Raw genomic sequence first — 11,422 nt, 5'->3', positions numbered from 1 at the left:
TCTCCAGTTATGTGCATAGGAATGGCATAAACCTCCATTTTTCCTGCCACAGCCAGTGTGAGTGAGTAGTCCATGGCAAGCAAGTGTGACTGGGCCCTGTGCCCAGAGTGGACTTCGGGCAGTGGGGCGATGTGGCAGGAGTGCATGGTTCCATCCATCTCGACTGATGCTCCGAGTTCCTGGCCTTAGGCATCCCAGGGCAGGCTGTGGACTGCCTTGGGGAGCAGAGGCATGGAGTGGGAAAGGCCTGTCCTCTACCCCTGAGTTGGTCCCAGATTAAAGGTGTGTACCACCACACCTGGCTCTGGGGCTTGCTTTGTCCCAGGTGACCTTGAACTCAGATCTCTTTGCCTTAAGCTCCTGGGATTCATAGTCACTTTGCCTCAAGATCTTCATACCAAAATCCAGGCCAGAAACCTATATCTCCCAGCCTCAAGATCAGGATCTAAGGTGTTCGTGGTCTGATGGCTTAGCTGGTGAGACAGCAGCGGTGATTTAATCTCCGTGATGCACACAGAAGTGGCAGCAGGTGTAAAGGCAGTGCTCAACATCAGGACCCTCAGTAGCAATCTCGGGTCATGTGCGCCCAAGAGGCTTGCACTGCAATTCTAGGGCAATGTGACTTTGTCCTGGGAATACACAGTTCCATCCATCTTTATAAAGGCTCCCTGCCACAAGCCCAGGGTAGCCCAGGATGGTCCTAACTACAGACAACAGACATGTGGTGAGGAAGGCCTATCTTCTGCTCCAGAGTTCGGTGGCAGTGGAGCAGGGGTGCCAGGCCACATGGGCTCGGGAATATCAAAATCCTCACGAGGTGCATCTGAGTCGTGGCACCAATGTGAGAGTTCCTGGTTCAATCCTGTGATTCAAACTAATGTTAGCTTTTCAAATCTTGGCCCATGTCTGGACAGAACACACCCAACCCCTATGATTTCCTTGAGACAATGAACCAAGTACCCTGTATAAGAAAATCATGTACAGGACCCCTGGGAGTTGTATCAATGCAGGTTTAGGGTAGAATCATGACGGTGACCAAAGAGCTCTTACAGATGGATCTGTACACACTGCTGGGTGTCGAAGAGAAGGTGGCAAACACAGAGGTGAAGAAGGCCTATAGACAAAAAGCACTCTCCTGCCACCCAGACAAAAATCCAGATAACCCCAGAGCAGCTGAACTCTTCCACCTGCTGTCCCAGGCCTTGGAGGTTCTGACTGATGCTGCAGCCAGGGCTGCTTATGACAAGGAAAGGAAAGCCAGGAAGCGGGCCACAGAAAGGACCCAGACACTTGAGGAGAACAGGAAGAAACTGAAGCTCGACCAGGAGGCCAGGGAGTGGCAGGCCCAGGCCCAGGGTATTGAGGAAGAGGAGGAGAGCAGGAGCACCACCACACTAGAACAGGAGATTGCTCGATTTCGAGAAGAGGGTTCCTGTCAGTTGGAAGAGCAACAAAGGCTGATCCAGGAGCAGACCCTCCAGGACTGAGAACAGAGGCTGAGAGGAAGAACAGAAAATAGAGAAGGCAAAGGAACCCCCAAACTAAAGCTTAAGTGGACATGCAAGAAGGAGGATGAGTCCCAAGGGGGCTTACTCCTGAGATGTCCTCCTGAGGCTTTTACACAAGTATAAGGAGGTTCTTAATTGGGACTTTCCAGAAAGAAGGCAGGCAACGCATAGTGGGGTATGCAACTGTCAGAGCTGCGCAGCTGGCCGTCAGAAGTGAAGGCAGAACCAGCCCTTGTGATTAACAAGTGGAATAACTGTTACTAAAGACCAGCTGCTTGGTAATGGGCTAGGGTGGCTGTGGGTGATGTCTGCAGGTTTTCCGTACTCAGAGAAAATGTTTATAAGGTTCTGTTGGTAGCCTTGTTTTTCCTTCTCTGTAGATACATAAGCATAGCCACATCCCCTTAATATTTTTGCAGGTTTCCATACTAAAGTCGTTTCATTTTCACCAACATTAAGAACACTGAGGGTCAGAACCTGCAGACATCACCAACAGCCACCCTAGCCAGAAGCTTGGTGCCACCTTGAATCAGCTTCTGCAAATGGCCAGATGATCCTCAGGGTTTGGTGATGTCCTCACCACTGGTCTGACCAGCTGTGGCCCAGTGCTTTTTCTCTGTAGGCATATCAAGAACCGTGAGCAGCTTTACTAGGGAAAAGCTTGATTGCTATATCCTCAATGAAGGCTTTACTGCCAAGGATATTCTACACCAAGAAGAAGAAAGAAGGAGGTGGAGGAGGAGAAGGAGCAGGAGGAGGAGAAGGAGCAGGAGGAGGAGGAGGAGCAGGAGCAGGAGGAGGAGGAGGAGGAGCAGGAGGAGGAGCAGGAGGAGGAGGAGGAAGAGGAAGAGGAAGAGGAGGAGGAGGAGGAGAAGGAGAAGGAGCAGAAGGAGGAGGAGGAGGAAGAGGAGGAGGAGGAAGAGGAGGAGGAGGAAGAGGAGGAGGAGGAAGAGGAGGAGGAGGAAGAGGAGGAGGAGGAAGAGGAGGAGGAGGAAGAGGAGGAGGAGGAAGAGGAGGAGGAGGAGGAGGAGGAGGAGGAAGAGGAGGAGGAGGAAGAGGAGGAGGAGGAGGAGGAGGAAGAGGAGGAGGAGGAGGAGGAGGAAGAGGAGGAGGAGGAGGGAAGAGGAGGAGGAGGAGGGAAGAGGAGGAGGAGGAGGGAAGAGGAGGAGGAGGAGGGAAGAGGAGGAGGAGGAGGGAAGAGGAGGAGGAGGAGGGAAGAGGAGGAGGAGGAGGGAAGAGGAGGAGGAGGAGGGAAGAGGGGAGGAGGAGGGAAGAGAGGGAGGAGGAGGGAGAGGGAGGGAGGGAGGAAGAGGGAGGGAGGAGGAGGGGAGAGGGAGGGAGGGAGGAAGAGGGAGGGAGGAAGGAAGAGGGAGGGAGGAAGAGGGAGGGAGGAAGGAAGAGGGAGGGAGGGAGGGAGGAAGGAAGAGGGAGGGAGGGAGGGAGGGAGGGAGGAAGGAAGAGGGAGGGAGGGAGGGAGGGAGGAAGGAAGAGGGAAGAGGGGAGAAGGAAGGAAGAGGGGAGAAGGAAGGAAGGAGAAGGAAGAGGGAAGAGGGGAGAAGGAAGGAAGAGGGGAGAAGGAAGGAAGGAGAAGGAAGAGGGGAGAAGGAAGGAAGGAGAAGGAAGGAAGGAGAAGGAAGAGGGGAGAAGGAAGGAAGGAGAAGGAAGAGGGGAGAAGGAAGAGGGGAGAAGGAAGAGGGGAGAAGGAAGAGGGGAGAAGGAAGAGGGGAGAAGGAAGAGGGGAGAAGGAAGAGGGGAGAAGGAAGGGGGGAGAAGGAAGAGGGGAGAAGGAAGAGGGGAGAAGGAAGGGGGAGAAGGAAAGGAAGGAGAAGGAAGGAAGGAGAAGGAAGAGGGGGAGAAGGAAGAGGGGAGAAGGAAGAGGGAGAAGGAAGAGGGGAGAAGGAAGAGGGGAGAAGGAAGAGGGGAGAAGGAAGAGGGGAGAAGGAAGAGGGGAGAAGGAAGAGGGGAGAAGGAAGAGGGGAGAAGGAAGAGGGGAGAAGGAAGAGGGGAGAAGGAAGAGGGGAGAAGGAAGGAAGGAGAAGGAAGGAAGGAGAAGGAAGGAAGGAGAAGGAAGGAAGGAAGGAGAAGGAAGGAAGGAGAAGGAAGGAAGGAGAAGGAAGGAAGGAGAAGGAAGGAAGGAGAAGGAAGGAAGGAGAAGGAAGGAAGGAGAAGGAAGGAAGGAGAAGGAAGGAAGGAGAAGGAAGGAAGGAGAAGGAAGGAAGGAGAAGGAAGGAAGGAGAAGGAAGGAAGGAGAAGGAAGGAAGGAGAAGGAAGTTGTTTCTTCCCCTGACAATAAAGATGCTTTCTGTATTGCAGATCTCAAAGACATTCTAAAGCCCAGCAGCATGTAGAGATCCATCTGTAAGAACTCTTTGGAGAATTCTAGCCTAAACTTGAATTGATACTACAACTCCCAGGAGTCCCATACTTGGTTTACTTATACAGGGTGCCTGGTTCATTGGCTCAAGGAAATGATGAAATGGACAAATTACTAATAGGAAACAGGTTTAGAATCCTCAAATTTTCTTGACAGACATGTTTATGGGTGAAAGACCCCAGCTTAGCAGCAGTAAAGCCATTTTGCAAGGCTGTACTTAAGATGACTGGTTCAGGGAAAGGTTAGAACACTGAGTACACAGCGGCTGCCAAGGAGGATGTGTATGGTTGAAGGCCTGGCAACAGGATGACTGCGGTTGAGCACCTGAGAATCAAAAAAGCCCGGGAGAGGTCCCACACCCTGGTGGGGGGCCGAGTCAGTTGTTATGTTCCAGGAAGGTGGCTAGGAAACTTGCCCCCAGACTGAACCATTGCCACATTAGAATCCACCAATTATATCCCTGTAACCATGCATCTGCTTCTGTATGCTTGCTTCTGCTCCCCAGAATCCTATAAAAAGCCCATCCTTGGTTCCGTGGGGCGCCTGAATTCCCAAATGCCTGAATTCAAACTAAACAGGCAGGAAAGAGCTACAAGAATGGCATTTACACATTGAGAGTAGCAGAGGCACAGGCTGTAGGGTGAGGGTCCTTCCTGCTCTCCTGGAGGCAAGAAATGGGAAGAATGCCAACATCCTGCTCATCCACCTCTGGAGGGAAGCCATGGCTCTGTATCTCCTGCATGAGTAACCACATTGGTGGTGAGAGTAAAGAATAGACGTTTGTCCTCTGGAGTCCATTGAACGTAGAAGCAGGAGCAATGGTGGATGCACCCATGTTCTCAAAATTTCGTAGAGCATGAAATTACATGTTGTATCTTCTGATACAGGAGAGCCACCACCAATATCAAGCAGATACATGCTGACAACAACTTTTGTGCCCATGGCAACGACACAAGTGGCATCTGTCAGTGCCTGCAAGAAGGTCTCAGGGGCAGTACATCCACTGCCCGCATGGAAGCTGAGGCCAAGGATGTCACTCTTTATCTCCTTTGCCTTTTCCATGAGAAGCCTGCTGGTTTTGAGTGAGATACCAAATTTAACATTGAGGGGACAAAATGCTTTGGAAGTGTCAATGTCCAACTGCAAAACCAACTTTGCCTTTGTCTGTGCTCTGGTGACTTGCATCAATTCAATTTCACTGTCAAAAATCCTAATGTGGACCCCATTACTGGTGGCATACTTGATTTGAGACACTTGTTTACAAGGATTTGCATAGCTAATGTTCTCTGGAGGCACCCAATCCAGTACACCAATTGTATTTCAGTCCTGCTTGCACAGTCAAATCCTGTAGCATTTCCAGCTAGAGCTCTGCTGTCATTCTACCTGCCTGTGAGGGAGTAACAGGGCAAGAGCTTTTAGCCATGTCAGATGCTGCTTTAGAATGTCTTTGAGGTCTGTAATACAGAAAGCATCTTAATTGTCAGGGGAAGAAACTTCTTCTTCTCCTCCTCCTCCTCCTCCTCCTCCTCCTCCTCCTCCTCCTCCTCCTCCTCCTCCTTCTCCTTCTCCTCCTCCTGCTCCAAAAGTCCACATCAATTCAGAAGTCTGAATTGTGTGCTATCCTTATGGTATTGGAATATCTCAAACCTCTTAACGTAATTACTGATTCATTGAATGCAGGGTCATTTTGCCCATAGAGACTGCTGAATTTGTCCCTGATAATAATGAATTAACTTTATTCAAATGCAACAGGCCATCAGGATTAGAAATTATCCATTACCTATTATGCATATTTGGTTTTCTTTTTGTTTGTTTTTTAAAAAGTTTATTGGTGATGACTCAGAAAAGGATGTGGAGTGGGAAGGATGAAGTCCCGGCTATGTGGGCCGGACCTCATCTTCCTGCTGCAACTGGGCCAACAGCTGCTGTCGCTCAGCAGCCTGGCGCAAGCGCATCATGACCAGACCCTCATAGTCCCTAGTGACAACACTGAGCCCTTCGACAGTCCTGGGGGGCTGGGGTCTACCATGCCCTGGGGCTGTCCCCCCCAACCAGGAAACATTCAGAGGGTTGTCAGCTAGGCCCACTTCATTTCTGACTGCCAGCTCCACACCTCTGACTGTTGCAATCTCCACTATGGTGTTGCCTGCCTTCTCTCTGGAAAGTACCAAGTTGAGAACCTCCCCACACTTCTGTAAAAGCCTCAGGAGGACATCTCTGGAGTAGCCCCCTTGGGACTCATCCTCCTTCTTGCATGTCCACTTAAGTTTTACTTTGGGGGTTCCTTTGCCTTCTCTATTTTCTGTTCTTCTCTCAGCCTCTGTCCTTGGTCCTGGGGATCTGTTCCTGGATCAGCCTTTGCTGCTCTTCCAACTGACTGGAACCCTCTTCTCGAAGTCGAGAAATCTCCTGCCCTAGTGTCGTGGTGTTCCTGCTCTCCTCCTCTTCCTCAGTACCCTGTGCCTGGGCCTCCCACTCCCTGGCCTACAGATCAAGCTTTACTTTCTCCCTGTTCTTGTCAAGTCTCTGGGTCCTCTCTGAGGCCCGCTTCCTGGCTTTCCTCTCCTTGTCATATGCAGCCCTGGCTGCAGCATCTGTCAGTACTTCCAAGTCCTGGGACAGCTGGTGGAAGAGTTTAGCTGCTCTGGGGTTATCTGGATTTTTGTCTGGGTGGCAGGAGAGCGCTTTTTGTCTCTAGGCCTTCTTCACCTCCTTCACCTTCGCCTCCTAGCTTTGGAGGCAGGATTCATTTAAAGCATTAGCATCAATCCCCCAAAACTGAGGACATTGTACTATTTGTCTTAAGGGATGGAAATTTTGTTCTTTGAACCTTTCCTATTAACATGTTTCTCATGAATATTTGAGGATTCTAAACCTGTTTCCTATTAGTATTTGTCAATTTCATCATTTCCTTGAGCCGATGAACCAGGCACCCTGTCTAAGTAAACCAAGTATGGGACTATTGGGAGTTTAGTATCAATTCAAGTTTAGGCAAGAATTGAAAGACCACCGGAGTGGGGAAGACTCCCACTCAAATTTTGAGATGACGCAACCCCCCAAAAAACTCACGAGAAACCAGTCTTGATGTAATAAACAAGAGGTGTATTTGAGGAACCAGAGCTCTGGAGATGACACCTATCTCACACAGGAGACAGAGGAGTTGAACCCAAGCCCAATTAGGGGAAGGTTATTTATAGGGAAAATTACATAGGTAGTTGGCAACAGTCACAGAAAGCAATTTCATTGGTTTGTAACTTGGGCTCAGTTCAACTCTAGCCACCCTGCTTCTGGGGCAAGTTGACCCTAACTCTCGTTTTTCTCAGGACTGTTGAGTCAGGCCTTATCGAGGTCAGATGGTTTGTGATGGCTATAGCCAGGCTACATCCCCAAAACATGTTTTGTTATTTTTTGCTGTGAGGTGCACTTGTCCTCACAGCAGGGTCAGTGGGGGATAGTTTAAAATCTTTATTCTTTCATTCCCCACTTCTGCTTGTGATTAGTTCTAACCTTAGAACTCAGGGCCACCTTCTACAATTTTTCCCCTAAGTTCTTCTGAGGCTTGATATAGTTGGTGCAGCATTAAAATCTGCACTGCACTAACTCTTTCTCTAATAAAGGGTGTTAACTTATTACTTTTGACATTTGGACCCTGTATTTTTAATAAGAGAATAACTAAGGGTCCTAGGAGCATGGAAATTAGCCTCAGCTTGCCAAGCAGAACAGTACAAAATTTCTAAGCCCCCACAAGGCCGGATGGTAGCCTGGTCTCAGCCATCTCAGGGGCAAATGTAAAACCTTAGTCTTCCCAATTGGCACCTTCTGGACTTGCCCATCCAAACTTGCCCCCAGGTGAAATCTCTTTGGGACTTCTAAGGGCATACTCTGAGGATCTGTGTCAGGAATGTCCTAGGTGTCCAGAGCAGCTACCAACTTACAAAAGTCAGGGGCCACCATGAGTATGGTGGAGCCACCTTGGAGATGGACCATATTACCTCCCCAGCCTGGGAGGAAACTTGCCAAGTCAGTTTTTTGGGGGATATGGGGATTATGAGTGCTTACAACAGAGATGGAGCTCAAGAGGATTAGCAGTCTTTTCTAACTTCTATTCATTTCTGAGAACATCTGGTGCTATCTTCAAATTGGAGGCGTGGACCCATGCAGCAATCCCATCTACCTTAACAGCAGTGGGAGTGGTTAACAGTACTAGATAGGGTCCTTTCCAGTGAGGCTCTAAATTCTCAGCCTGGTGTCGCTGGACCAGGACTGCGTCTCCCACTGGGAACTGGTGAGGCATCCTGGACCTCCTGTGTTGTAGGCGTCCTTCACTTGGCTCCAAATTCCACTTGGGACTGTTTCTAAAGCCTTTAAATGAGCAAACAGGGTTTTAGGAAAGACCTCAGGGTAGGGGGCCCCGCCCGATTCAGTGAGATGGAGGGGGAGCTCCCATACATAATCTCATAAGGTGTTAGGCCAAGAGGGTCAGGAGTGTTCCATACTCGGAACAAAGAAAAGGAAGGAGGACAATCCAGTCTCCCCCACCAATCTCTAAGGCCAATTTTGTCAAGGCCCCTTTATAGTTCTATTTATCTTTTTTACCTCCCCTGAACTCTGTAGTCTCTTCAGGGACATGGGTAAGGCTGAATCCAGAAGGGGCATTTTTTGCTCTGAAGAGAGCAAGAGGAAAGGAGTGCCACCCAGTCTGCGCCAGTCTCCGTGGTCAATTTGGTCAGGGTCTCTTTTAGAATTTTATTTATTCTCTCTACCTGTCCTGAACTTTGAGGTCTGTAGATGTAATATAATTTTTCAATCGACCTCTGAATACCTGGCTACACCCTGGCTTACCTTGACAACGAAAGCAGGGCCGTGGTCTGACTAATTACCTTGTGCACTCCAAACAGGGGGAAGATTTCTTCCAGTATTTTCTTGACGACTACCAAGGCCATCTCTTGCTTGGTGGGGAAAGCTTCTACCTTTTCCTAAAAAGGTATCGATAAGCACTAGGAAACATTGTAACCATATTTTCCTGGTTTTATCTCTGTGAAGTCCACTTCTCAGTAGGATTCAGGCCGTTCCCCATGGAGCCTCCTGCCAGAGTCAACTTTCCTGAAAACAGTTACCTTTTGGCTGGGTATACATCAGTGTACTATCTGTTCCAAGAGATACTTGAGACCTGTGACATAATATTTAGTTTTTGAAAATGTCTGGATGAGTTTGCTTACCCCTAAATGAGTCCATTGATGCATTTGTTTTATCATGGCCTCTCCCTGTTTTTTGTAGCAGGATCTTCTTTCCCGTTTACGTGTACCAGAGTCTCTTCCTCGGCCTGGCTGGGACATGGAGGGCCCTTAACAGAGCCAGAAGTTCTTTTTCTTGCCCTCAGATGTCAGCAGGCCCCTCTGCTGATAGACTGTAGCAAAGGCATACCTGCTGTCCACATAGATGTTAAGTCTCTTTCTCAGGTCAAGGGCTTTGGTGAGGGGAGTGAACTCTACCCTCTGAGTAGAGGTGCCTTTTGGTAGGGCCTGAGCCCAGATGACTCTGTTTCCATCTACCACTGCTGCCCCAGCCCATCTTTTTCCTTCTCTAAGAAGCTGCTTCCATCTATGAACCAGATGGCATCTACCCCCTCTGGTGGCTGGTCAGTCAGATCTTTATGCCACCGCTGTGCTTTAGTGAGCACCTGCTGACATTCATGAAGCGGGTGTCTAGGTTGAGGTCTGAGAGCAGGGTTGTAGGGTTCAGACTCGTAGGAGCAGTCTGGGATCAGAAGGAACAAGTGGGATACACGGCCCACGCTAAGGTCCACTGTTCTTCGAGTAGTCCATGAGTATTATTTGTTCCCCGTAGTCCCCTGTACTCAAGGTCTTTTGCTGGACACAAGCCCATTTGGGCATAGGAGCACAGAATGTTGGGCCCCCGTATTCATTCACAAAACAACTGGGCGGGCTTCCCTTCTGTCCTTGTGCATAGCCAGCACTCTAGGACCAAGAGGCTCGCCTTCCGGGCTGCTGGAAAGGCCCCTCTGGTTTTTCCTGGGGCAGTCCCTGACCCAGTGTCCTTTTTCTTTGCATTGGCACACTGACTTTTAGCCAGGAATTCTCTTCTGTTGCCAGGTACTGTCTTCCTAGGTTCCCTAACTACTGTGGCCAGTATATGTTCCTCTCTTGTCTTTTATCTCTCTTTAGCTCTCTAACTTCCTCTTCTTTTTGTCTCTTTTTTCCCTAGCTTCCTGCTCTTTTTACCTTTCTTCCTCTTTCTCTTCCTCAGTCTCTCTGCTGACCACTTATGTGCACATACCCTGAACCACACTTTAACTTTCCTTTCTCTGCACTTACACTAACTCTCAGCAACTTAGCTTAACTCTTCAAATTTCTGTAACTTTTTCTTTATATCTTTTTCTCAGCTTAGCCAGATTGGTGGGGCGCTTTCCAGCCCCTCGGAGACCCACCCTTGGAGCCTGGCGGTAGACCTGGAGCACTCCCTACCTTCAGGGGTATTGAAGTCAGTCAGGAGTGAGGGTCTTCCATCCATGTCTGGAACATTTATTTTCTGGCTTCTAGTAGGATTCTGTCTTTCCTCGGTAGTAAAGAAGATCTATAACAGTTACTAATAAGCATCTCATGTGGGATGGTGAGAAAACAAGAGGAGAATCTAGAGAATAGAGGTTCACTGAAGAAGACAAATAGCATTTAGTCACAGAGCTAAACCAGGAGGCCTTTTGGGGACAAACAGGCCGTTGTAAAAATAAGCACAAGCTTCGTGTCTGTGAAGCAGAAAGGCGAGCAGAGAGGCAACTGATATGTTACCGATAACTCTCTGGACTTAGAGTTTTCCTCAAGGAGTCTCTCTTCAGTGTCAGCTTCATGGCTTTACCTCTCAAGAGAACCAGCCTCCAAATGACACTAGGCTTCTAGTAAGAACTAATAACAAAAGGATGGAGAGATGGTTAGGACCTGGGTGTTAGATGCCAAGTGGCTGACATAAGAATTGTAACCGGTTCACCTGGGACTTTCAGGACCTCAGTAGCAGCCCTTTACCAAACTGTCGCACTGGGTTAAAGGCCCATGGAAAAGAAAAGATTAATCCTGACCTTGACCACAGCCAAAGCCTGAATTCTAAATTTTGACGGGCAAAACAAAGTTCTTCACAGTTAGTTGTAGATTCTTTCTGAAACTATTTTAGGGGCTTCCCTGCCACCCAACCTGGGGTATTTTGACCACAGGGGCAGGAACTTGCTGATGAGGGGTTAGGAACAAAGACACTGTCCATGTAGACAGACCATTCTCTTAGAATAGGGCCAGTGGATAAGGGAAGGCAGGCAGGCTCTCTCAAAGAAAGTTCTCTTAATGCACTCTTTTTGCTGTCAAAGCATCAGCCCTGGCCAACTGACCCTTAACCTTGAAACTCTTCCCCCCCCTCGGGCCCGCTGACTCAGGCCCCTGCCCATGCACAGCCTGAAGCTTGCTTGCCCATGCACCTGCCACCCTCAGCCCCACACTTCCCTACACTGCGCTGTCCCTTCCTTAGAAGCTGTGAATGT

General features: G+C 49.2%; 3 pseudogenes; 1 reads left to right on the top strand and 2 right to left on the bottom strand.

Annotated features, from left to right (window-relative positions):
* Positions 1-1,025: 1,025 nt before the first annotated feature.
* LOC148005353 (dnaJ homolog subfamily C member 17 pseudogene) lies at positions 1,026-4,968 on the top strand (annotated as a pseudogene).
* Positions 4,487-11,422, bottom strand: part of LOC134479143 (ornithine decarboxylase-like) — a 46,511-nt pseudogene continuing 39,575 nt past the window's right edge.
* LOC148005352 (dnaJ homolog subfamily C member 17 pseudogene) lies at positions 5,760-10,413 on the bottom strand (annotated as a pseudogene).

Source organism: Rattus norvegicus, chromosome 6 (genome assembly GCF_021556685.1).
Source record: "Rattus norvegicus strain SHRSP/BbbUtx chromosome 6, alternate assembly SHRSP_T2T, whole genome shotgun sequence".
In the NCBI taxonomy this organism is placed as follows: domain Eukaryota; kingdom Metazoa; phylum Chordata; class Mammalia; order Rodentia; family Muridae; genus Rattus; species Rattus norvegicus.
This window is presented reverse-complemented; position numbering and strand designations above follow the sequence as displayed.